Source organism: Macrotis lagotis, chromosome 1 (assembly GCF_037893015.1).
Source record: "Macrotis lagotis isolate mMagLag1 chromosome 1, bilby.v1.9.chrom.fasta, whole genome shotgun sequence".
Taxonomy (NCBI): domain Eukaryota; kingdom Metazoa; phylum Chordata; class Mammalia; order Peramelemorphia; family Peramelidae; genus Macrotis; species Macrotis lagotis.
The window spans coordinates 264,657,217-264,684,532 of NC_133658.1; the positions used below are offsets into that span (position 1 = coordinate 264,657,217).

The 27,316-nt window shown below is 37.6% G+C and overlaps 1 protein-coding gene across 2 annotated transcripts in view; it reads left to right on the forward strand.

Annotated features, from left to right (window-relative positions):
* The first annotated feature begins 413 nt into the window (after nt 1–413).
* The window catches only part of ZNF831 (zinc finger protein 831), a 110,162-nt gene continuing 83,259 nt past the window's right edge, over nt 414–27,316 (forward strand). The window contains exon 1 of one of the 2 annotated variants that reach the window (XM_074210370.1): nt 414–664. The gene's annotated coding sequence lies outside the window, so the exon portion shown is untranslated. Of the gene's footprint in view, nt 665–24,983; nt 25,360–27,316 lie in introns of those variants that run through there. The other variant, XM_074210369.1, reaches the window with a different exon arrangement.

Consider the following 27,316-nt stretch of genomic DNA (forward strand, 5'->3'; position numbering starts at 1 on the left):
GAATGTGCTACAGGTGTTTCAGAAGAGGAAAGACATGCTTGACTCACAGTCATTTTCTTCAGATGTCCTAAAACATAGTAACAAAGCTTTCCTTGGGAAGATATTGTTCATTTGATCTGTCACCTATTATATAGGCCATGGAGAAGTTATAGAGGAGAAAGGGCTAGAGTTTGACTCACCCTTTGGGGAAAAAAAATATCCTTAATTACAATCTAAAGGACACAAAGGGACACAATAGAAGGAAAAAGATTTTTCCATTTGTACCTGATAGTTTTGTTTTTTTTATCTGTTTGCAAATGTTCAGTGGAATGGTTTGAAACCCAGCCGTGTCGTTTCTTACGCCCACACACACAGAGCTGCAGTGGTGCAGACACTCTCACAGGCAAACCATGTTACCAGCCCCGGCCATGAAACCTCTTCCCAGACTTGTGCAGGCTGGAGATCTCCCCCTCTGGAGTCCCCTCCCCACCTCCACCAGAACTAGTCACCCCCTTTCCAAATTCCTCCTTTAAATGTCAATAATCAGACTGCTCTAAAGAAGGAAGGCAGCAGGAACAGCCAAGCCAACCCTGGGAAGAGCAATGAGGATGCTGTTAATCCAGATTTACCGGGCTTCAGGAGAACACAGGATCCCCGCACCTGCCTGGGGACTGACCACTTAAAGGTGAGAGAAGACTTGTGATTTTTTTGGGCTACACAAGGCTGAGGAAATGCCATCTGTCCCTGAGGCAAAGGATCTTAATCATTATAGTCTGTTGCCTACAGAGTGATTATATCAAATAAGCATGATGGAAGGTTTCCTCCCAAACACACAGCATCTAGAACACAATCCCCCATTTAGGTAGCTGTGAATTCCTTTTAACTAGTGGGGTTGTTGTGTGTGTGTGTGTGTGTGTGTGTGTGTGTGTGTGTGTGTGTGTGTGTGCATTTTCCTGCTTTTTCTTCTCAGTACAGTCTGCTTAACTTTAAATACTGGATTAAGGTATAATTTTGCTCTTAGCTCAACCTGTTGATTATAGGTTATTGGCTAAGAGGTTAACTCTTTCCTCTTAGAGTAAGCTCCATTCTTTGGGAACCAAAGGAGAACTTTCTCCACCTGAAAATTATCTTATCTTACTGACATTAGGAATTGGCAATAATAAATAGCCAAATATGAAAACCTACCTTTAGGAGATTTCATCAGTAACAGGCATCAAAACAATATTTAAAATAGACATATCAGAATTGGAAACTATAGAAATCTGTGTCTGATACAACAAGGATAGATGTTTGAAGAGAAAAAAAAATTAATGAACAGCCTATGTGGTTAGCAACCTCTGGGACCAGAGAAACAAATAGTTTTATTGCATTTGCATGGAAGGTGACTATAGCTTTCAGGCCACCAGATTAGAGACTGGTCTCTGGGAAGGTTCATCCCTTTAAATGAAGAAGAAAGAGACTAACTAGGAAACAATCAGATAAAAGTCTCTAAATTCTGTGCTGTCATAGGATGAATCAGTTGGCATGCTTCTATTTTTAGAGTTTGAAAGATATGCTGCCACATTTTGTCGGGCCTTAATTGGTGCCCACAGACTTGTTTCCATTCACGTGTTCAGTAGAAAGAGTTGATCAGAACTTCCCATATCTAAAATCTCCACTTGTCCAGAATGTGATTCCAGACCCAACCCAGGTTATTAATGTTTGCTTTCTATTCCTTAGGGCTCACCATGAATCTCTTACTCTTATCCCAATTGGGATTTTTGGCCCCTAGCCAAAGATTTGTACTTGGCTATGTTTGTTTGTTTATTTCTTCAGGAGGGAAAAAACTGCATATTTTGAAAGCAGAAAAGAGGATTGGAATGGGAAATCATGGTTTTTTAAGTAACCACGCTATTGTAGGAAAGAGGAGTGGAACTTCCTAACCTCTAGATTGGACTTATTTTTTTATAAAATTGTTTTCATAATCATGGAATAGCTTCTGGTGGAGTTTAGATAGTGTGATCTTTGAGAAGGAACAGATTCTGTTTCTGGGATTGAACTGATGTCCTGGCTGAAACTGTGCATAATTATTCTAAAAAGCTTGTTGTCCATATTTCACAGCAGACACTGTAAATCTCAGCAGTAATTTCAGAGAGGGTGTTAGTGATCATATGTGGGGAGCCTTTTGTTCTGAGGTGATAATAGGAGATGACAGCTAGTTCAAGTAGGAGGGTAATATTAAGTAATGCAGGACAAAGTGCTCAAGTCTAGAACAGTTGTGTTGCAGGAAACTGTAAAATATCACACAGCAATAGGACAATAGAGTAATGTCATATTTACAAATTAAAATAGACCTATAGAAATCCATATCTCTGAGAGACTTTGAAAAATACTTCACATATTCTATAGTAGATAAAGGACTAGCCTTAGAATCAGAAAGACCTGGTTTCAAATTTTACTTCTGATCAAATTTTACTTTAACTCGATGTTTGACTCTGGAAAGTCACTTAACTGCTACCTACTTCAGTTTCTTCACAAAGTGCTTAACAAATGTTAATTGATCTTCATAACAATTATAAGTTTTATAATGCTTCTTATTCTATGAAGAAATTGGGGTAAACAGAGTTTAAGTGACTTGCCTAAGACCACAAAGCTAATAAGTATCTGAGGCTGAATTTGAATTCAGGATTTCCTGACTCCAGGTCCAGTAGTCTATTCACTGTTCCACCTATATCATGAGACTGCCTTGAGGCTCAGAGAAGATAACAACTATAAACACTTTAATGAAGTGAACTATAAATGTCAGCTGTTATTATTTCTATTATTATTGTACCACCTTTCATGTCTTACCTCTCTGCCCAAAGCTGATAATTGTTCTATTGATTTATAATAAAGTTTTTAATTTCTTAAGTTAATTCTAATGATACTTTCTCACAGTGGACTGGAACATTCTCTGTGATGCCATTCTAGGAGGCTGTGTTTCTAGGGTCTCAGAATCATAAAATGTGAGGTGGAAAAGAACTTGAGATCATCTAGTCCAATCCCCTCATTCCATGAGTGAGCAAAGCAAGTTCCAGAAAAGTCTTCAGTAGAACGTTGGCAAGAGAATCACATCTTTCCAAGTTCTTAGGGAAAGAGCCAATTGCTCTCTGGAGCAAAGTGCAGACTTAAATGATATTGATATCAATGTTTTTCTGATGAGCTTGAACCTCTCCTAGGTAAACTCTAGGGCTTTTGAGTTTGCAAAGCTCTCTCCTCAAAACCACACGAGCTAGGTAGCACATAGGCTTTAATTCTCATTTTTGCATATAAAGAAATTGAACCCCAGGAGGTCAACTTAGGTGACTGCCTCAGACGGTGTATTTTGGGGCCTTGGTGTTTCCATTCTTTGCTGACTGGGTGAAGGGGAAGATAACTGGCCAGGGGACCAAGGTAGGACTGGGTATCCATGTAGACCTGCAAACCTCCCCCCCTCCTCCAACATCCTTCCATGGAGAAAACTTCTTTCCTTTCCAATTGTATTCCAGTAACTTCTCTTCTATTGTGTTCAGGAGGGTCCTTTTTTACTGATTCAGTTATGCCTCTGTGTGGGTGTGATTGGATTTTATCAATCTTTTCTTCCTCCAGAAAGTTTTCCATGACTACCACAGGCCATATTGACTCACAGCACTTGCTACTTACACTATTCATTTTCCTTGTGTCAGCTTTTATATTATTGTTTAACTGTGGCTATGTGGATCATGCTTAAACTAGATTGTATATATCAAGGGCAGGTCCTATCTTATGCTTTTTGCATTCCCCATAGTGCCTAGTCAATGCCTGTAATATGGTAGAAATCAATAAGTTGTTGGTGGAAAGAATGAGTGATTCCCCCTGGTTTGTAATTTTTTCTTGGGGTTTGAATTTCTGAAAAATATGCACATGACTTTAGTTGGATTTTGCCCATATACACGTAGAATCAGGACAGAGTGACTGGGCTCTGCCCCTGGGCACTGAAATAAAAAAAAAACATTGACAGAATTTGTATTCCTTTGACATAAAGAATTTTGAGCTTTTATGTGGGCACTGGGGAGTTCTGACTCCTTATGTTCTTTTCTGGTGGGGACTTTCCCTTCATTTTACAGTTGAGATGATATGATTTGCTAAGAAATGTCCTAGAGAGGATGTGAGCCCCTTTCCTCCTGACTCCAAGTTCATTGCTTGCTCCATTTGTCCACCCTGGACCTTCCATGAATCATAGGAACACAGAACTAGAGTTGGAAGGAACCTCAGAGATCATCTGGTTCAACTTCCTCATATTACAGGTGGCAAAGTGATTCATCCAGGGTCACACAGCTATTGAGAAGAGCTTGAAGTGAAATCTTAACTCTAGTTTTCCTGATTCCAAGTCCAATGCTGCTGAAGGGATTCCTTTTCCAGGTAAAGGCTGAATTAGATGCTCTAGGAAATTCCTTCTAATTCTGAGTCTCTTAGTCAACCTCTCTGAACATTTGTCTTTGAGCTCAGCTCAAGCAGTGGCTCCAGTCCCTGTCCTCCAAAGTCCTGCCACGTTTAAGCCTGAGTAATGTGTTTTGGTTGTAAATGAATGAAAAGCATTTTTTTTTTTGATTTTCAAAGCCAACTGCAGCATCTTCCTTCCTGGGCTGGACCCAAGAACCAAAGTTTCCTTGAGCATTTCTTCCTTTACATGAGTAAGCTGGCAGTAATGCCCTAACAGCCCCCAGATTTCACAGATGTATCCATCAAGAGGCCAGCTCAAGGCCAGAGGCTGGCAGTTGACTGTCTGAGGCTGGTTGGCTGTGTACAGGCTGCCAGACATTGCAGAAACTCTGAAGGGCTCCAGTATTACCCAAAGCAGACAGTATGCTTGGACACAAGGTCATGAAGATTGAAGAGGGATTGTGTGCAATAGCAATCAGCTCCTCTTACCTCCCCTTGTTTCCCCCTATAAGTACTGGGTGGCAGTAGGCACTATCTCCTCTCATCTGGCCTCATGCTGCCCAGAAATGCATTTTTTCTTACCCTTTTCAGCTTTTACATCCTGAGAGAAGCCTTGGAAACGCCACCACTGTTTACATCAACACACATGCTCTACCACAGGAAGTGCAACCTCACGTTTGCTGTGATGAGTACTTGGCATAGTTTGACCAAAAGGGGAACAGATTTTAAACAGATTAAAAAACACAGACAGTAGCCAACCCCAAATCTTTAAACTCAGGCCACAATTCAATGAGGTATTCCATAAGGCCCTAAATCTAAGGAGTAAGGACAGGGGCAATTTAAAGTAGGATTAGAGTAGTTGCTACAGTTAATTGTGAGGATAAACCTTCTAAAAGTGAATGATTAATCCTTGGGAGCTAGGACACTATCTGATTATTTACTGCTAGAGCAATAGGGGCCTCAGTGAATATTGATTTTTGCCTCTCACGGGGTGGCAGTGGATGAATAATAAATGGCAAACATTGAATATATTCCAATAATGTGGTAGGTGTTGAATTCACCAGGCATGAGTGCTTTAGGAACTTTCACTCTGCAAGAGAAATTAGGACAAACTTTCAAAAAAAAATACACTGCATTTTCCTGACCCTAGATTTTTGCTCACAGTGTTCCTGATGTCTTGTATGCCTCCCTTCCCCTTCTTTGTTGAATTCCTATTCATTCTTTTAAAAAAAATTTTAGGGCTTTTTTTTTTCAAGGTAATGGGGTTAAATGGCTTACCTAAGGCCACACAGCTAGGTAATTATTAAGTGTCTGAGATTGGATTTGAACTCAGGTACTCCTGACTCCAGGGCCGGTGCTCTATCCACTGCGCCACCTAGCTGCCCCATTCCTATTCATTCTTTAGAGTACAGCAAAAATGCCATCTTCTCTAGGAAGTTTCCCCTCATATCCTCCTGCCACCACTCTGTAAAAATCTTTCAGACATCACTTAACACTTGGGTTGTGTTGCATTATAGTAATGTGTGTATATGCCACATTACCCTCCCAGACTGTAAGGTCCTAGAAGTTAAAGGTCCATCTGGCTTAGTACAGTGATGCTCTACTCATAAATATTGTTAATAAGTATTTGTTGAATGAACATCTCAAATAAGGGTGTATCTGGTAAGTCCAGTACAGTAAGTCCAGTACCAGGCTTCAGGTACACTCAATGATTAACCATTTAGCTATTTGTTTTTTTTTTTTTATCAGATAAGCTTTATTTTCTCTTGGCAGAAGTATATGGTCATGAGCATATGGGGGCAGGGAGGAAAATGGGATCATCTGAGTATAGAGAATGCAAGGGACAGTATAAGTATGACCTCTATGCATAGAGGTCATATGCATTTTTGTGAGTGTGGGCCATAGATATGTATGGGGCATGTATACATATGTGGGTATCTATTTGCATACATTTGTACATATATATAGGTAAATATTTAAGAGTTTGTGCATGCCTGTGACTATTTTTTTTTTTATAAATAAAGTTCCTCTTCATCTTGAGAGCTAGGACTGCTTCTTTTTGGTCTCATTTCAATAGCACAGTTTCTGACTCTGGGAGGTCTATACTCAGTGTCTATTGACAGACTTATTGACTGAATGATTGATAGTTTGCCCATCTGCTTGACTTCAGAGAATGCCATCTCTACCTACCAGCCTTTCTAGCATTAGGGAACACAAACTTTTGCTACCAGCAGATTATTCAAAGGGCTTACTACCAGTGCAGACTTCTAAGAACCTCCCATCCCAACTGAGAAAAAAAGAAAGAAAGGAAGAAAGAAAGAAAGAAAGAAGGAAGGAAAGAAGGAAAGAAAGGAATTGAAAAGAGAAGACAAGATATGCAATTTCTTTAAAACTCAGGGCTTAATTTTCTTTGAGCATAGCACATAATTTCTGTTTGATCCTGTCCAGGGGAGAAGAATTTTCATTGGTGATAATTCCTGGGAGAGAGGAAAATTTGGATGGGTGAATGGAATTGTTTCATGGAGTAGATCATAGTCCAAGGTTCATGTGGTGAAGTGGTTAATTGGTCTGGACACTGTCCAGGCTGCCAAAGGGCTGCCAGAATGAGATGGGAAGGCTGAACAACTAGGATAAATTATAATAATCGGCCCCAGAACAGAATTTGCAGAAGGTGAGTCAGCAGCCAAGAGAATGAGAAAGACAGAGAGAGGAGGGGAGGGGGAACAAAAATCCTAGAGAAACAGAAAGAGATGAAAGTACAGATTGCCTATCCTTATCTCTGCTGGGGTCCAGATGTCATGATGACCCTTTAGACTAGAACCTGAAAGCAAATTAGTTATAAGCTAAGTCACTATTTTATATTTCTTATATACCCCTTTTCTTAAAATTTTTTGACATATCACTAAGCTTCCCCCAAAATAGCCTTTCCTATAACACCTTCCTATAAAAACAATTAAGCAAAATGTTATAATAAAGTGATTTTGAATGGATATCTTGTCACTTTCCATTTATTGTTTGTCAATAGAAAAGATGGATGAATGCTTTAATTTTATTTGCTCAATGGATTTTATCTGATTCTATAACCCTTTTCTCAATGAAGTTGAAAACATTTTTTAAAAAAATATACACAAACTTATTTATTTTACCAATTTTATTATTATTTATTTGGGTGCTTTACTTTCCCCATCACATGCATTTTCTAATTTATGCCATCCTTCCCCAGCCTCTTTTCAGAGTTGTTGAATTCCTATTCATTCTTCAGAGTACAGCATAAATTCCATCTTCTCTAGGAAGTTTCCCCTCATTTCCTCCTGCCTCCACTCTGTAAAAATCTTTCAGACAAAAAGTGAAAAATAAAAGACAGTTTAACAAACTAACTAAAACAGAAATCTGATGTAGTATCCTAATCCCAGAGGTCACCATTCTCTGCAAAGAAGTAGGAGAAGTGCCCTGAGAATATTTTCATGTGATCTCATTGGTTCTCACTGAAGTCAGGTGTGGCTGATTATTATTCTCGTTTGGGGAAATTGTAATCAGAACACAAATCCACAAAGTTATTTATACAAGCATATTTGCCTATGTTTCTTCAGTTGATTTTCTAGAATTAGGGCAGATTTCAACCTGTCCATGCCATCACATCTTGTGCTATTTTTGTCTATGTTCTCCTAAAGATCCTTAACAGAAATTATGCTTTAGAAACTTTACTTTCTTTAGGTTTTTTTGAAATTTCATGAACTATTGCCATATCTAAGCTATGTTGGTGCTATTCCTTGCTATTGCCATAGGCCAGGGAGCCTATTTTCATTTATCAATTATTCTTCACTCTTGATACCTTTCTGACTAACCTTTTTTTCTAATCAATCATTTCTTCAATAATATCCTTTTGCCATTTCTTGATTGCTATAAATATGCCAAGGCCTACTTCTATCCATGATAGATTCTTCATTTCCTTTTGGATCACCTGTGATTTTTATTTTTGAGAGACTGAAATGTTCCAAGAATTACTAGGAAAATATTTATGTTTAAAAAAATAAGCATTTGCAGGGAGTGGGGGGTAGGGGAAGATGATCATTGAAATACTGCATAATTTCCTAAATGCAATCCAACCTGCTCTCTTTCTCTTGGCCTTGAGCCCAACTTGTTGTTCATCTTCAGAGATTGTTCCAGATGTATGTATTGAGGTACTAGCCTAGTGCACTAACCAACCAATTGAATGTGATAAGAGTAGACAGCAAGCATTATTTTGGCAATTTTTATTTTTAAAGATTGCTAAGTTGATCTCTTGACAAAAAAAAAATTAGATAACATTAAGGAGGTCTTGCAATGTTCTGGGACTTAATTGAAATGCCTTGGGCTATAATGGAAAGCAGAGTCAGGCTCTCCCATGGGTATGAATCTTGCTACTCACAATTAGTTATGTAAACCTAGCAAATTATTTAACTTGTCTGATGTTCAGTTTGTTTATCTGTAAAATGCAGAAAATAATGCCTGAAGTACAACCATATTGTAAGATTAAATGAGATAATGTATGCAAAAGTTTTGCAAACCCTAAAGCATTTTACAAATATCACATTACAAATAATATTATAAATATTAATGTAATCAACACAATATCCTTTTCAAACAACATCTGAGGATCTCATCATCTCTAGGGAAATCCACTCACATTTTTAGACCTAGTAGAGGACTCTAAGAGGACTCAAACACATTTGACAACATCCCTCCCTCTAGTTTTATGCCTCATTCATTTTTAATATAGAAGATACTTTTGTTTGGCTTAGAGGAAACTAGAGAGTCATTTAACAAAAATTTGTCAGACATCTACTATTTTAAAACTCTGTGCTAGACACTGGGAATGCAACTCACCTGCCCCCCCCCCCAAGTCTCTGCTCTCAAGGAATCTACAATTTACGGGGGTGGGGAGAGGCATATAAACAAATAAATATAGTACGAGAAAAATTGAAGATAGTGAAGGCACTAATAACTTAGGAGATCAATGAAGTTGTTACAGAGGAGGTTGCTTTTGAATTGAGGTTGAGAGGTCGAGAGAGTGCATTTTCACCAAGCAAGATGGCTTGTGAAGATGTATGTAGGCAGGAGGTAAGAGGGTTAAATTCTGAGAACAACTAATAGTTCACTTTGGCTGGCATTCATGTAAAAGGAACTTGTATGGAATAAGGTTGGAAAAGTAGGTGTGAGTCATTGTGGAGACCCTGAAATGTCAGACTTAAGGAGTTTGTATCTCATTCTTTAGACAGTGAGAAACTCCTTAGATAGGAGACACTATGAGTTTTCTGCCTCAAGATGATTACTTTGACCCTTAAGTAGAGGATAGATGATAGAACTTGGAAACAGGGAAACCAATTAGGAGCCTCTAGTACTAGTGTAGGTGAGAAGTAAGGAGATTTAAACTAGGGTGGAGGGCTAGGTCTCCAAGTAAAGAGAGGTGGATGGATGGAAGATATGTTTGGAAAGACATAGAAGCTGTTTGACTATGGAAGTGAAGGAGTGGAAAGGGCAAGCATAACCTCTGATGTCAAAATGTTGCTTTGACCTAGAAAATGGTGGTGTTCCTTAATAGAAATGAAAAGGGTTTTTTTAGTTTTTTTTGAAGGCAATGGGGTTAAGTGGCTTGCCCAAGGCCACACAGGTAATTATTAAGTGTCTGAGGTTGGATTTGAACTCAGGTCCTCCTGCCTCCAGGGTCGATGCTCTATCCATTGCACCACCTAGCCATCCCATAAAAAATTTTTAAGGGAAAATAGTCATTTCTATACAGGACTCATCAATTTATAGTTTCTGGTAAACAGTTCACAATATGCAAATAGCTTCAGCAGAGTTTTGAGTTGCCATAAAGATCTGGGAGTCACTTGTATGGAGATGGTACTTGAATGCATGAAATCCAATAGGAAATATGGAAAGAAAGAAAATATGAGGTCACAGGAAAGCAATTTGGGAGTACCAAGCTAAGGGGGCAGAAAATGAAGGCTAATTTAGTAAAGGAGACTGATTCAGAAGTAGTCAAAAGAAGGAAAGATAGGAGAGAGGAATGCCATGAAAATCAGAGAGAATGACCAGGAAGAGGAGCGTAGAAGCAAAAGCTACAGTAGAATCAGTAGCTACAGTAGAATCAAAAGCTACAGAGATGTCAAAAAGGATTAAGACTGGGAGTGCAGTTTAAACATCTTTAGCAAACTTTGGAACTAACAATATCATTCCATTGGTGACATCTGCAGGCTCACTGCAAGATACTGCGAAATGAGTGGGTGGTGAGGAAATGAGGCAACAAAATAGATAGTTTTTCTAGAAGTTTGACGGTGTCCTTTACATATGATAATGCAATAAAAATAATTAATCTAAGGAACATAAGTAAAAGATAAGATGTAAATGGAAAGTTAATGACATTAAAACATTTAAAAACAATAGCTTATTGGGTTACTGCATACCAGATTTAGTGGAATGAAGAAGCTAAAACTGTTTTGAGAGGAAAAATGCTGTTTTTAATATATATATATATATATATATATATATATGTATTACAAAATAGAAGAGGATTAATGAACTGAATTTGTAATTAACAATGTGATTAAAAATAGAAAATTGACAATACACCCAAAACGAGCACAAAAGAAGTTTTGAAAATTAGAAGAGAAATTGATAATTGGAAATCAAAAAGACTATAGAATTAATAAATGGAAAACTGGTTCTTTGAAATGATTAAAGAATTGATAAAACTTTAGCTAACTGATTAAGAAAGAAGAGAGCAAAATCATTGCCAAAATGAAAAAAAATGAATAATGTACAATCACAATAGAAAGGAAATAAAAAGATTTATTGATACTTCCTATGTACAATTATATGTCAGTTAAATCAAGAATTATCAACAAAACTATAGGATGTCCAAATTAACAGAATATGAAATAGAAGTCCTAATCTAATTTCAGAAGTTTGGTAGTAAAAAGGAGGAGAGATAGAAAACAGCAGCATGAGAGGGTCAAAGGAAGGTATTTAAAGGATAGGATAGATCTGAGCTTTTTATAGGCAGCTAGGGAGCAGTGCAGACACACACACACACACAAAGAGAGAGAGAGAGACAGAGAGAGAGAGGGAGAGAGAGAGACAGAGAGAGAGAGAGACAGAGAGAGGCAAGCAGAGACAGACTGACAATGAGAAATAAAAATGGAATAATTGATAGAAAGTTCCAGGAGAAAGAAAGGGATTGGAATTCAGAATACATAGAGAGGGTTTGGCCATGGCAAGCAGAAGAGTCGCTTCTTTCTAAGAAATAGGAATAAGATAAAATGAGTGATGATATGGAATATTTGAGACATGTAATGGAAGAGAAGAAGGCTCTCCCTATGAAATTACCTCTATTTTTTCAGGAGGTAAGAATATTTATTGAGAGAGATATACTATGGAATTAAGAGAAGTTTGGAACCTCTCAGGAAAAAAAAAACAAACTGTCTATGAAGGGAGAAAGATAGGAAATCAATCAAAGTGTTGGTTGAGATTTGATAACATTAATTTGTCAGGATGCTTGTGTGATTTCCTTCAGCATCATTTAGTGATTCTAGTTTATAATAAAGAAAGTGGATGATGGGAATTAAAAAGAGACATATATTGATAGGTCATGAATAGTATGAAAGGTATGACAAGAGAATAAGGGAGACAAAGGTGGACAATAGTGCACTGTTGAGCTATACACTGCAGAATATGGTGAGCATTGCTCTTCCTATTGTTGGCTCTCTGTGCAGGATAACTTTTGATGTTAGTTTTTTTGTCCTCCATTTTAGATATAGCTACATAAATGGTGTTTGTGAGGTTAGTTCTGTCTCGGAGAATCCAGACCTCTTATATAAAAATCTCTGAAGCCATCTTCTTTAATTTCTTGGTGTTGAAAGAGGGAACACCTCACCAGTGCCATGTGCCATCAGAGGACTGGGCAAGATAGAGGCTGCAACCACCTGAATGAATGAATGAATGAAACATTAATTAAACATCCCTTATTATTAAGCATTGTGGATACAAATACAAAAACAAGACCATTCCAATGAAGAAAGATAATATCTATAGAGAATTGGTGGCCATTTGGTTATGAAGGCACAGGGATGATGAGTGGAGTCCAGGACAGTTTTCCTATCCAGAGGACATGAATTTGAAGTGGACCCAGTCAAGAGAACTGAGATTTCTTTCACCTGTATTCAGTCACTTATGGGTACAAGTAGAGAAAGCGGGTGAGGGGAATGATATAGAACAGTGTGGATTTCGTTAGTGTTCCCAGGGCAAGAGCTATAAAGTAGGGAGACAAAGTTTACTTACCTGGTGGAGTCACATGATGGTTGCTGCAGTTTTGCTACAGTTGTATTGCAAGTTTGGGGTGCCTAGATATTGTGAACTACCACAAATCTGAAGCCTCAGACCTCAGAACAGGAAATGGAATACTTGTTTGGATCTGGAGAATGATCAGAGTGGCATGCATGACATGAAGATGGTTAGAGTAACCCTTATTATTAATACATTGGTTAGCAAATTCTAAGAATTTAGGTATCTTTTCTCCTAGAGCCAAAGCTCCCTTCCATTATTATCTTGCCACATATTCTTGTTCTCATCTATCTTAAATCCTGCCATTCCCCATTAGTTTCCTCTTTTTCTCTCCTTTTCTGTGGGCTCTCTGGAATTTCTGCTCAATTGTTTAATAAATTTTGTTTCCTCTGCAATCTCTTCTAGTTACACTTTTTACCCTTTCCTGTGCTCATGAAGATTCACTTTTTTCCCAAAGACACTATACCCCTTCCTCCTTCTCCAGTGCTGATTTCTCCTTCGCTCATGTCCTCAGACACACTAGTAGCACAAGCTCTCATTGCTTCTTGCTTTGACTATTTCAATTCTCTATTTGGTCTCCCTGCTCCAAGTCTCTCCCCATTCCAGTCAATCCTCTACTTAGCTATTAAATGATCTTCCTAAAACATAGATGTCACCATGTCATTCCCATTTGACAAATTCTACTAGTTCCCTATTATTTTTAGGATGAAATATAAAATCTTGTTTGACTTTTAAAACTCTTCCTGACTTTTTTCTAACTTTCCAGTCTTATCTTATGTCTGTTCTTATGCTCTAGATGCATTAACACTGGTTTCCTTGCTGTTTCTCAGACAGGACATTCCATCTATCTACTCTACATTTTCGCTGTCTTCTATGTCTGAAATTCTCCCATTACTCCTCCTTGTCTCCTGGATTCCCTGACTTCCTTCAAATTTCAGTGCAAGTCTCACCTTCTGTAAAAAGTCTCCTGCATATGCCTTGTTTATACATAGTCATTTCATGGTGTTGTTGCAATTAAAACTCCCGAGAGACAATTTTCAGGTAATTAAAAATCAATTAGGTTATCCAATAATCAATAAATTAATGGCCAGTGGTTTCTCTTAATAATCAAAGATCCCAAAGGAGACTCTGAAACACCTTAAATCAAGTGTGCACCTTCTGATAGGAATTTCTTCTGACAAGTGAAGTTCATTTTTGATTGGAGGACATCTAATGAGAAAGTTGGTTTAAAAGTCTTCAACTTTTTCTGTTGACTGAGAATGTGGCTTGATCATGAGACTCAGCAGTCTGAAGGTATCTGGTCAGGAGAAATCATTTCCATTCTGATCTCTCTTGCTAGTTTTCTCCTTCATGAACTGATTCACCCTAAAACTCCAATGGAGGGAATCAAGGACCAGGAGACATGTCCTTGGGAAAAGATTTATTTGGCTTTTGTTTAAAATAAATAAAAAGATAAGGGTCCCTGTCCAGGTAGATGTCTTTGGGTTTAGGGGATTACCTTACTCAATTATACCCCTCAAAAACTGAATGACTTTTTGTAGAGTGAGGGCACAAAAATGGAGGAAAAGGATGGATCTCAAATTAATAATAGTTATTAATAAAATAGTATAATATCAATATCTTTCAGTGTCTCTCCCATTAAATTGAGAGCTTCTTGCAGTCGGGATAGCTTTTCTTGAATTCCCAGTGCTGGCATTGTAGGAGGCTAACAATGCTTGCTGGTTGATTGACTGATAAGAAGTATATAAACTGAGTTAGGGATTCTAAGAGGCAGATGTAAAGACAAATGCATTTCAGGAAGGGGGGACAACCTGTGCCAAGGTATAGAGAAATGAGATGATATGGTGTATAGGAGGTTGATAAGAAGCAGTAATTTGAACAAGATTGAAATACTAGGTTAGGAGGCCCATGCTGTAAAGTGCTTTTTTTGGGGGGGGCAAGGAAATAGGGTTAAGTGATTTGCCCAAGGTCACAATCTAAGTAATTATTAAGTGTCTGAGGCTAGATTTGAACTCAGGTCCTCCTGACTACAGGGCTGGTGCTCTATCCACTGCACCACCTAGCTTCCCCTTGTAAAGGACTTTAAATGCCAAACAGAAGAGTTTGTATCTTAAAAGCAAAAAGGTATGGGCAAAAACTGGAGGTTTGTACTTGGGGAATGACATGATCTGATCCATATTTTAGGAAAATCTCTTTGAAAGGTTGCATGGAAGATAGAGAATAGAAAGGAATTGAGGCAGAATGACCTATTAGAAGGCTGTTTCAGGGAAGTGGTCATTGAGAGGTTCTGAATAAAGATGGTGACCACGGGAATGAAGAGAAGGGATTAAATGTCCGAGATGTAATGGAAGTGAAATTAGCAAGACTTGGCATTCTAATTGAAAAAATGTGGGATGAGGACCAATGGAAAGTTGATGATGACTCCAAAGTTATGGTCCAGAATGACTAGAAAGATGACCAGAATAGAAATACAAAAGTTAGGATCAGTGGAGGAGGTCTATGTAGGGAAAAATAGTTTTGATTTTGGGCATAATGAGTGATTGTGGGGCATCTGGTTGAAAAAGTCAAATAGGCAGTTGATTTGACACTGGAGCTCATGAGAGAGATTAGAGCTAGTTGTATACATCTGAGTGTGCACATGTAGGTGTACACATCTGAATAGAATGATAATTGAATCCACAGGAGCTAAAGTGATCACTGAGAAAAAAGAAGATAGCTTAGGACAGAAACTTGAGAAAAAAACACATAGGATGATGATACACCTCAAAGGAAGGTGAAAGAAGAAATGGTTAGATGAATGAATTAAGAGAGAGTAGTTTCATGAATCCCCAGAGAGGAGAGAATATCTAGGAGGATAGGGTGATCCAACAATGTCTAGTACTTCAGAGAAGTCAAGAAGGATGAAGTTTGAGCAAGGTCATTGGATATGACAATTTAGAAATGATGAAAATTTTGGAGAGAACAGTTTCACTTGATCTAAAGTTGTAAGTTGGTCTAAAGTGGTATAAGCCTTTGAAGTGTCTTTCACTTTCAAATGATTTAAAGGACCTTATCAAATTATTCACAGAATTTCTCTACATATTCATTCTCTCCAATAGACATCAGATATGATCATCTTTGGAGTTTTGTTGTTTTTGTTTATCAGGAGCACTGCAAGACAAGATGACCAGGTGTTTCATGAAATGATATTTCTTTTTGTCTTTGTTTGAATGAAAGCACCTCAGCCAATTCTTTTGTATTCTTCTTCAAGGAGAACCTGTGATATACCTGCCCTTTTAGTTATAACTTTTGTCTTTTGTCTTACTTATTCCTAGGATGGGGGATATTGGGCCTGGACCTGTGGCTTCATTGTGTAGGGAACTTCTGAGTGAGGAAACTCCTACCATTGTAGGTTGACATTTTTTTCTGCAATTTGTAGTCCTAGAAGGTTTACCTATGGGTGATAAGAAGGTAAATGATTTTTACAGGGTCTCACAGCTAGGTTGTGACAGGGTGAGGTTTGAATCTAGGTCCTGCTGGCTGAGCAACCAGCTCTCCAGCTAAATTGTCACTCTATCTCTCACATCATAAGCAAATCCTACAGTTCAGTTGTTCCAAAAGAAGTCAGTTGATTGGCTATTAGACAAAAGAGTTTACAGTCAAAGTTGTAACTAAACTGAAACCCTTCAGTTTTTAGCACTTTTTGCCTTCTTTCTCATTACTATCACCATTACTATAGAAGTCTAAGGGGACTATTCCGGCTTGAAGGCCATCACAATTTTGCATTTGTTTAATGGGTTGCCAAGGTCAGAGATTTTACTACTTTGTGTCCAGCCTACGGATGAGTCTCCCTACAATATCTCAGTTTGTCCTTGAAGTGAAGACACAATCTTCAATCCAGACTATACTCGAAGTCTTTCTGGCAGATATCAGATATTATAGTCTACTGGCACATGGGAAGAGGATTTGTTAAGTACCTACTATATGTGAGTCATGGTGCTTTATACTTTATAAATATTATCTTATTTGATCTTCACACCATTCCTGGGAGATAGGTACTACTACTATCCTCATGTGAGAGTTGAGGAAACTAAATCAGACAGAATTTAATTGACAGCCAAAGGTCACAGAGTTGGGAGTGTCTGAGTCAGAATTTGAACTTAGTACTTCAATCTTCCATGCTCACTCTGCCACCTAGCTTCATAATCTTCAAGAACCCAGTCATGCCACCGTGAGGCATGATATAGAATTTGGTAGAAGAAATACCTATACATGGTATATATGTGTGGAAGTGTGAAAGATCTATAACTTTGTTAGTACAGTGATTTCCTGGTATGATAATTCCCTTCCCCAACAAAGCTTATGAGATTTGACTGTAGCAATAGATAAATCCTAGAGAATTGCATATAGACACATGCCGAGGTCAAGAGACTTGCTCAGGAACACCAAGCAAGTGTCAGACCTTCCTGACTCCAAGTTCAGCATTCTGTCTACTATACCATGCTCTATGCACAGTCTATAAAACTGTGATACATCTGTATATTTGTTTATAAAAAGGGGGGGGAACAGATCATATTATCTCTAAGTTCCCTTTCAACTCTTAGAGACTAATGAGTCACTGACTCATAGAACATTTGAGATCATCTTATCTAGCTGTCTTACATCACAGAAGAGGAAACTTTCTAATGCAAAATGATTTAGAACCCTAAGTTAAGGTCAGTAGTTTCCTGATGAAGATGAAGCTCAGTAGCAGAATTTGGATTCAGAGTTAACTAGAAGATTTTGTATAGCACATTAAGAATGAATACTATATGAGTAATAACAATTATATATTCTAGTTCATAGGGTTACTGTGAAGAAAACATTATCAAATGCAATGATTATTATTAATAATTAATTACATACTATTATTATTGAGAGATGGCATGGCAAGGTATCTAGGAATAGTCAGACTCAGAACCAAGAAGACCTGTGTTTTACTTCTGATACATAATGGCTGGGTAATCCTGGAAAATCCTTAGTCTCCTGTGGTTCTGTGTAATTATTTTGATCTATAAGTTGCAAAGACTATATCAGCCTATACATGTAGAGCATGTTTCCTTCTGGGAATCCCCTATAGTAATGGAACCACAAATCAAATAATTGTAGGTAACTCTAAGCTGAAATAAAGATATTATTTAATAACAATTTATAGGATCATTGACTTAGAGTTGGAAAGGGACTTTAGTAGTTATCCAGTCTAACTTCTTCAATTTACATGTAGCACATGATGTGGGGCTACTTTTCCAAATTCCCATTTGCATTGGCTTGTTGGTTCCCCAGAAAGTGGTTGCTACTTTCCCCTTTAGGGTTCTCTAGAACCCTTAGCAACTGGTTCTGTCTTCCCAATGTTCTAATTTCCAACTGGTATACTTTCCCCTAGTGATTATCAATTTATATCAATTATTTAATTAGGGGTATTTTCTAGGTTGAATGGTAAGAACACTTGTTAGAAAACATTATCCTCAAAAGTTTGTGATTTTTATTACAAGTATAGAGTGGGCTCAAACTTAGCATATGTGGCAAGGTAAAGGGGGTAGCTCAGAGTTCATGCTTCTCCCCTTATGAAGTACTCATGAAGTTTCCTTTAAGTATGGCACAGTTTTCAGGGCAGCTAGATGGTGCAGTGGATAGAGCACTGGCTCTGGAGTCAGGAGGACCTGAGTTCAAATCTGTTCTCAGATACTTAATAATTGTCTAGCTGTGTGACCTTGGGCAAGTCACTTAACCCCACTGCCATAAATTTTAAAAAAAGGATGGAACAGTTTTCTTCTGGGCCTCCTTGTCCAGTCTTGAAGCTTTCTTTGAGCAAAATGTCTAGTTTGTCCTCAGTTACCAGAGGACACCAGTGAGAAATACACAGTGTCTGATACTTCAAATTTCATAATGTTTTTCTTTAGTCAAGGAGACAAAGAAGAGACAGAGGTTCTATTCCTCTTTTTCCTGAGCAAGACTGGAATTTCTTTCTCTACTGAGGAGTAGGACACTCAAATACTATAGAGTACTGAACTGGCTTCACACTTTATAGCAGAACCCTATGACAGGATGGGGCATACATTACTTTAATTCATTTAAATGAGTATTTGATTCAATATAGATAAATAACTTCATTTAATAATGTTATGACTGTAGAATCTTCTTAGTTACTTTAGATGGGAGTGGGGTGATTTGTTAGTTCAGGTGACCTTACCTTTGTATCCCAATGAGAACCTAAAGTCCAGAGAAGTTAAATGACTTGTTCAAAGTCACAAAGATAATAAATGACAGAAATGCTACCTCTGACCCCAACTCCAACATTTTTTTCCAATGAATCATGTAGCATGGGTGGTTCTTGAGGAACATTGCTTTGTGGCAGAACTGAACTGAGTAAAGCTGACTAAATAGGTATTACCTTTGCAAGGGGAAGGGCCTTTGCATAAAATGAGACGGGTTTATGAATAGAAATGGGTTGGTCTTGGTAAGGCTGTTGTGAAAGGTAATTATCCTTGACTTAGTGGCTTGGCCTTGAAAAAGAATTTGTCCTTTTTCATTTCACCAGGACAGAAGTATTCCTGGCTTGCAGAAGCAGTTGGCAGAGACTATCTTAGAATCTGTTTTGTAATCTGTTTATTTAAATGTTTAAATATTTTGTTTTTTGTAAATAAAGCTACATTCTCTTAAAACTCATAAGAATGAATTTAACTGATCTGTTACATGGTACTCTGGGTATGTTGGAATTTTCCTGGCATGGATGCATAGATCCATAGGTCTCTTTATAGGGCAAAGGAGGTCTTCCTTTGAGCAAAATATAACCAGTTTTTTATTTAAAAAACTTTGCTGGGAGCAACTAGGTGGTGCAGTGGATAGAGCACCAACCCTGGAGTCAGGAGGACCTGAGTTCAAATCCAACTTCAGATACTTAATAATTACCTAATTGTGTGTGACCTTAGGCAAATCACTTAACCCCATTGACTTGCAAAAATCAAAAAAAAAAAAAAGAGAAAAAGAAACTTTCATCTGGGAGGTGGGAATGTCAATAAGGATTCTTTCTTGATTCAGTTGGCATAGGGCTTTTTGTGGTTGAAAGAAAAACATTTTTCTACAAAAACAGTGAGTTTTGAGGGGAGAAGTTTTCCAGCCCCAAAATGATTTCATTTAGGATTCTGGAGCCTTTGAGATCTTCTAGTTCAACTTCCTTATTTTATAACTGAGTAAACTGAGGCCCAGAAGAGTGAAATTACTTGTCTAAATAAGTAAATACCAGAGAGGAACAGACTCTGAATTAAGTGTTCTTTCTATTACACTAATGCTACCTCCTCAGGAACAAAAATCATGTAAAACCCAGTGGAGAACTCTAGCTTTGAAGTCAGAGGACCTGGACTTGATTCCCAGCTTTACCACTTTCCACCTATGTGGAATCCCTCCACCTATGTGAAATCCACCCCCCTCATCTTTCTCTCTCATCCCAGCCTCTTTCTAGCATCCCTACCATGAACTCATTGATTCAATGATCACATGACATTACATAGCCCAACCATAGAATTTTCCCTGCCTCTCCCCCAGATAAGTATGGGATGCTCCTCACCTCTGCCTCCTGCCTTTCTTCAAGCCCCAGCTAAAATCCCACTTTCTATAGGAAGCCTTTCCCAACCTCTTTTAATTTTTTTGAATTCATTTTATTGATTATTTTCTGATAATCCTGTATATATTTTGTATACCATAGTTATTTTCTTATTGTCTCCTCCATTAGATTATGAGCTCCTTCTCTGTTCACTTAATCTCTTGGGTCTAGGTTTTCTCAGTGGAAAAATGAAGGGGCTGGCCTCTGTGATCTCTAAAGACCTCTTTAACCTTTAAATCTATGGTTCTGTGGTCACATTCCTAAGAGATACATTCAACTCCCCACAAAAGGATACAGTCCTGAGGGAAATACTATTCTACTCTTCTTTGATTCTTTTTATTTCCTTGTGGAGATTCAGGGAAATGTTTAGGGCAACTGCCTGTGAGAAGATGTGCTATTATGGGAGGTTTTTGGTCTTAGAGCGAGCTTAGTTCTGAAGTCTTAGGTATGGATGAAACAAGTTGGATGGGACTAATACCATCAGCAGAATTTCTCTGCTGTATTTGCCAACTCCATCTGTGCTTTGTCAATTAATGAACATAGAGTAAATCCTGCTGATGTGCCAAGTATTGGAAATATCACAAAAGTGAGCTACGTCAAAGACTGAGGAAGAGCATGATAACATCTTGCAGGTCAGAATCGCATTGAAACTATATGATGGGAATCTCTCCTATTGGTTAGTACTTGAAAACAGTAACCTTAGTCATCATGACCTAGCTTGTAGACTGTCAGCAACCTTTTTTCTTCTATTCAGTCACCTACTTTTTGGTCAACTGTTTCCTAATTAGAGTATTAGAATTTCTGATACCATGTTCAGCTATAGAGAAGTAGAATAATTTTTGATCTCAGAGATGGATGGCCTGGGCTAATCATTGCCTATCTCTGGCCCTTAGCCATTTTACTCATCTGGAAATTGAGTGTAGAGTTGTGAAATGGCAATAGATGATCCTAAGAACCCTTCCAGTTTTACAGTTTATAGTATATCCCTTGTATTCCTTGCCAACTTTTCTGCCAAAAGAGAAGATGGGAATTGTGTCCAATGCAATTTTTTGATTACCAAGATATCACAATCTTTCCAGTTCTTTTGACTTTCATGACCATAGATGACCAAGAGTAGGCTGTACATATCATACAATAAATAATAATCTCCTCAGGTCATGTAAATTTAAAGTTGCAAGGTTCCCTGGTCCAAAAGACATAAATAATGTTCATTTGGAGTTGTAGAGAATCTGGGTTTGAATCCTGTTCTATTGCTTGCTATTTGTATGATAGAGTGAAAAGGAAAATCATTTAACCTCTTGGGGGCCTCAGTTGTCTCATGTCTAAAAATGAGTAAGTTGCATTAGGTGACCTCTGATGTTCCTTCTACTTTAAACATATGACTTTATGATCTAGTCCAACTTGTTCACTTTGATGAATAAAATGAGGCCCAGAGAAGCTATCCATATAGTTAGTGTCAGAGCTGGAATTCAAACTCAGACTACAGTTTCAGTTCTGTTACCATTTCTACCACACTACAGTAAGATACTGCCACAAATAACTACCTGAATTTGCTACCCAGTAATCCTTGGGTCATGAAATTATAGAATTTCATGATTTCTTTCTAAGTACAGGGATAATATCATAACAATCAGAATGATGCCCTGTGTGTGTATAGCTTATCATTTTAATATTACTCAATAGGTAAAATCTCATGTTTGTTGACATGAGGCCTACTCTTTTGACCATGGGGTGAAGGGACCAGGGGAAGGGAGAATGTTCATGAGAAGTGAGCTCTGAGAATCCCTGAGTTCCTTCACAACTGAGCTTGTAGACCACCTTTTAAAGAGGTCTTTCTTATTTTCTCCTCCAGCTGATAATGCCTAAGGTTACCTTGTATTTGCTTTGGATATATATGCAGACTATCATTAGAATGTCAGTTTTTTTAGAAAATAAATGTTTTTGCTTTTGTCTTTACTTCTTCAATGCTTACATAGTCCCTGGATTAATAAATACTTTTTGATTGACTGATTAATTGAGAAGTTAATTCAATTACAGTTAAGAGAGGTTCCTGTTGATTATCTTGAAGGACTTTATCTTGCCTTAGTGATATATCCCTTATCCCTGTGTAAGCCTTATCTCAAAAGAATAGTGATCTTCTAAGACTTTATTTCCCTCACTCTCTATCACAGTGCTAGAACTATAACCTGCTCCCTCCCCATGTCCTGCTCATAAATACTTATTAATGGATGATAATCTAGATCTGGAATTGAGTTCACAGATGGTCTTGTATGACCTCTCTCATTTTACAGATGAAAAAACTGAGGCCCAGGTATTTTTTTTTTTTTGCCCAAGATCATTAAGTGTTACCTTTTGGAGGTGATACACTAGAATCAAAAACTAAAGGGGATTCTCAAGGTTCCAGCACTGTAGTTTTAAGAATAAATTGATCTATTTGCAACCTGCAGGGATCCTTATGAACAATTTAGTGGTCTCTGTTTCTATTTGAGTTTCTCCCCACTATTTTAGACAACCACCTAGTCTGAAAGCCAGAGGGCCTTCTGAAGCTTTTTCCAATTCCTTGGTTCCAAGGTTCCAAAAGAAGCCAAGCTCCTGATTGTTGGGTCTAAGTAGTAAGTGCCAGAGTTTTTGCCACCTCAGCCTCTTCGTTGCAGCTTGATCATTTGGTTCTAGCATCAGCGATCCTCTCTGGGACCCTGATCTTGGAAGGTATGGGATTGAGGGGAGGGGGAAAGTCATGCTTCTGGGCTAAAAGTGGGAGAGTAAAATATAATCTTCAGGATGTGGCTAGAGGCACAGCATTCTTTAAAAAGGAGACAGGGAAGGCTGTTGCTTTGTTAATCACTATTTGACTCATCATTACCATCAAAGAGCATTTCTTCAGTGTCTGTAGGAGGCAGGGAGAAGAGTGCTGTACAGATCTAACTAATCTTTGACTCTGAGGCCCTACTAATCTAAAAAATGCCAACAGGGCCTTTGTGGTTCTGGGTTCTAGAAAGCAGTTCAGGAGGTTTTGCTACTCCTCTTTTTCCTTTCAGTTTTATAAACCTGAATCTGAGCTAGATGTCTAAACCATCTCAGTCAGATCACTATTGTCTTCTTAAAAGTCTCCAGGGATGATGCACCTCTAGAACCTCTCACTGGCCATTCCTTTGATGCCTTCCTCCTGGATTTCATGTTTATTGCCCAGGCTGGAGTTGGTCAGGAATGTGTGCCTAATGGTGCTGAAACAAGATGTGGCATTGTCTGGGAGTTATTATTACCCATCTGTGGAGAGGGAATAATCTGTGAGCCAGAAGGGTGATTCATCCCTGGCGCAGATGGAGGTGGTGTTCTGGTTTCACTCTCTTTTTTAAAAAAACCAACAAATTAAAAAAACTGCATGAAATAGCTTCTTTTCCAATTCATTTTATGGATACCGTGAGTTGCCAAGATAATATAATTTTTGCTTTTAAAGCTTGCATTTTTTTGTATGCATGATATTAGTTTCTATGGGATTTGTCTTTCCCTTGACCCAAACCTCCACATATTTGCAAACCATTGTTCTTTTTCAGCAGAGCTTCCCTGACCAGGCCCACATGCTGGGTTCATCAGTTATATATTACATGCTTTGCAAGACTTGTGATCTGCATTGTGTTTATAAAATGCAAGAGGGTAATTCTTATTTTTGAACACCTCCCTAAACTTCTTCTCTCTCTTTGGAATGCTTTGGAAAAGTATCCCTTGTGGCTAGTCTTTTCACTACTTTTCCCTCAACTTGGATTGACTGACTTGTCAGAAAATGGGTCATAAACTTTGGACGTTGGATTTTCATGAGTGGAAATTAGTATTTCATGGAAAAATAATTCTTTAAGGGAACTTGCTTGTTTAAGCACAAGACAGGCAGTAGTCCCCATGAATGGTAAGGCTAATACATATGTGATATGCCCAATAGAGGGTAAACACTAGGGCAACACAAGGAAAAGCAAGAGACCCATTATATTGAGGGGCTAGCCTGAAGTGTGTCACATACATGGAAGAGACAGAGAAAGGAAATTTTTAGACCAGAGAGCTACAAGCCTTGGACCTCTAATTGTCATGAATGAAATGTAGTTGAGAGAACAATATTTTCTTGGGAACTTGTTTGAATAACACCGTAGTGACTATTGCCCCAGTTTAAGAGATGAGCCTCTGGCTCATCTACCTTATATGGTCATTGTAATTTTTTAAAAAAATAGTAGCATTAGAAGATAACTCCAATCTTCTACCCTTCATTCTTTTCTTTTCAAAGTCTGTGGTTCTTGGTCAAAACGTAGATGATGGTCCCCTATCCAAAACAGATTATAATTGTACTCAAGATATTTTCTTTCTCCTTTCTCCACAAACCCCAAATTTTGTAAGATAGCCTTTGAGCATTGGCCTAGATAATTCTTACCATGGTACTGATTTCTAAGTGAATGAGATTATCTTCCATGCAATATGTTAAACACCTACATTTCTAAGCAAACTGCTTCTGTTTATGGATTGTTAGATGAATAATCACAATTGTAGAAAAAGGCTTGAAAAGCTACTTCATTTTTCTGTTTTTTACCTCTTCCTGTTTTCTAAAGGTTGTCACTGTAACTCTAACTATTGTATTGAAACTATTTACTTCCTATTTCTGAGCTGGCCTTGAGTTTCCTCTCAGCCTGGCTTTTTCTCTTCCTCAGTATGGCCAGAAATGGTACTTCTCTCAGTGAAATGCTGAGTTCAAAGGATGGGCAAAAAACTCCTATTTCTCCTGTATTTTATTTGCTTCAGGGAATATAGAAATTATTCCTACATCCTGCAATATGGGAAGAATAAGACCCATTAGAGGTCTCTGTGTAACAATAGGCAGCTAACATCTCACAGGAACTAAGGAAGATCCTCCAAGCTTTACCTCTCCTTTTATCTGGAAGGAGAAATTGATCTTTCTATGCCTATGGATTGCAACTTTAGTTCAAGTCACGTTATTGATGTTTTTGATCAAACAGCCAAAGCTGAAGATTACTGTCAGAAAGGTAAGTAAGAAACTCCAAGAAAAATATTTGGGGGTACAAAAACCTGATGAGTGATGAGACTTGTCTTTAATTTACTAAGCAGTTGGGAAAAACAAAATATTAAGAAATTGTAGAATGGATTGAGAATGGCAATTCTTAAGCTATTAGCATATTGTAATTGCTGTTGATGATGTTAATACTATTACTTTTGTTGAATTATTTCAGTTGTACCTGTCTTTTTGTGACTTCATTTGGGATTTTCTTTGCAAATATACTAGAGTAGCCTCCCATTTCCTTTGTCCAGCTTATTTTATAGATGAAGAAAGTAAGGAAAACAGGGCTAAGTGACTTACACATAGTCACACAGCTAGTAAGTTTCTGACATCGGATTTGAACTCAGATTTTTCTGACTCCAAGGCTGGCATTCTGTGCATTGTGCCAGCTAGCTGCCTCTTTTAATTCTTATTATTTTCTCTTCTTTTTTTTGCAAGGCAAATGGGTTAAGTGGCTTGCCCAAGGCCACACAGCTAGGTAATTATTAAGTGTCTGAGGCTGGGCCTGAACTCAAACACTTTTGACTCCAGAGTCGGCACTCTATCCACTGCACCACCCAGCCACCCCAATTCTTATTATTTTTAGCAAGATATTTTGGCATAATTTTCTCATCAGAAACCATGCACAAAGATCTGTTTCTGAAAAAAATAATTCATGCATTAAACCCAAAGAATTGTGCATACTTCTGTGGGTGTATATATATATATATATATATATATATATATATATATATATATATATGTATATTATATATATAATATATATAGGCATACATATATATATATATATATATATGCAAGTATATATGGGAACATACATGTATAGGTGTACCAAGGAATTAATTGATATGTGAACTCCCTCTACTAATTCTACCTGGCAAGTGTTTTGCAAGTTATAGTCTTATTGATCAGTCTGGGATAATGAAAGTTTAGGTAACTTGCTCATGGTCACAGTGCCAGAGGTAAGATTTGGACTAGGGTCTGACTGTTGTGTTCAAAGCCAGGCCTGTATAATTCTACAGTCTCCTCTCAAGGAAGAAAGTTACTCTGTAAAATTGTTTTCTTAATTGACCTCATTAAAGCACAGCCATACTTTGGGTTAGTAAAATCTATTACACTAGCCCAATTCCCATCACAGGGATCCTAAAATCAAATTTTTAAAAGATATTTTATTAAAGGTCCTATGATAGCAGTTATATCACACAAACACACTATACTGGTGAATGGGATGTATATATATATATATATGTATGCATACATATATATATATATATATATTTACACATATATTTTGCTTCTTAAGTATTTAGGATCCATTTAGAATTTGGGTTGATCTCAGACAACTGAGAGAGGCCCATGCTCAAAGAGGTGATATGGGTTTTCTTTTTGTAAGAAATCTTTATGCAAGAATGAAATGAGAGATTTTTATCTCCCAAACTAAAATGCTAGACAGGATGCTACTTAGAAAAGTGATAACATCAGCTTAATGAGGGAAACCAAATATATGTCACAGCCAATTAGAAATAGTCATTTTAAACAATAACTTTATTGCTTTACCTTAAAGTCAACATTAATATTAAACATTATTAAAGACTAATCAAAACAAATGCTTGAATTATGAAGGAATCATGTTTTTAGGAAGCATCCTAGCACTTAGATGAATGATTGTTTTTTTTTTAGTAGTACTGGTATTAGATCAGGGTAAGAAACCTTAGAGTATAAGACATGATCCTTGGGGATTATAAGCACCAAGAAAGCAGTATAGATACTAATAAATTTCTGGGGTAAAGAGGAAGGCAAAATGACAGAAGGAAGGGGAGTTTGACCCAATGTCATCATTATAGGTGGACATAGAACTGAACACATGGAGTGATGTTCCAAATCTTGTTTTAAAGGAAAAGCAAATTAAAGAGAGAAAAAATGCT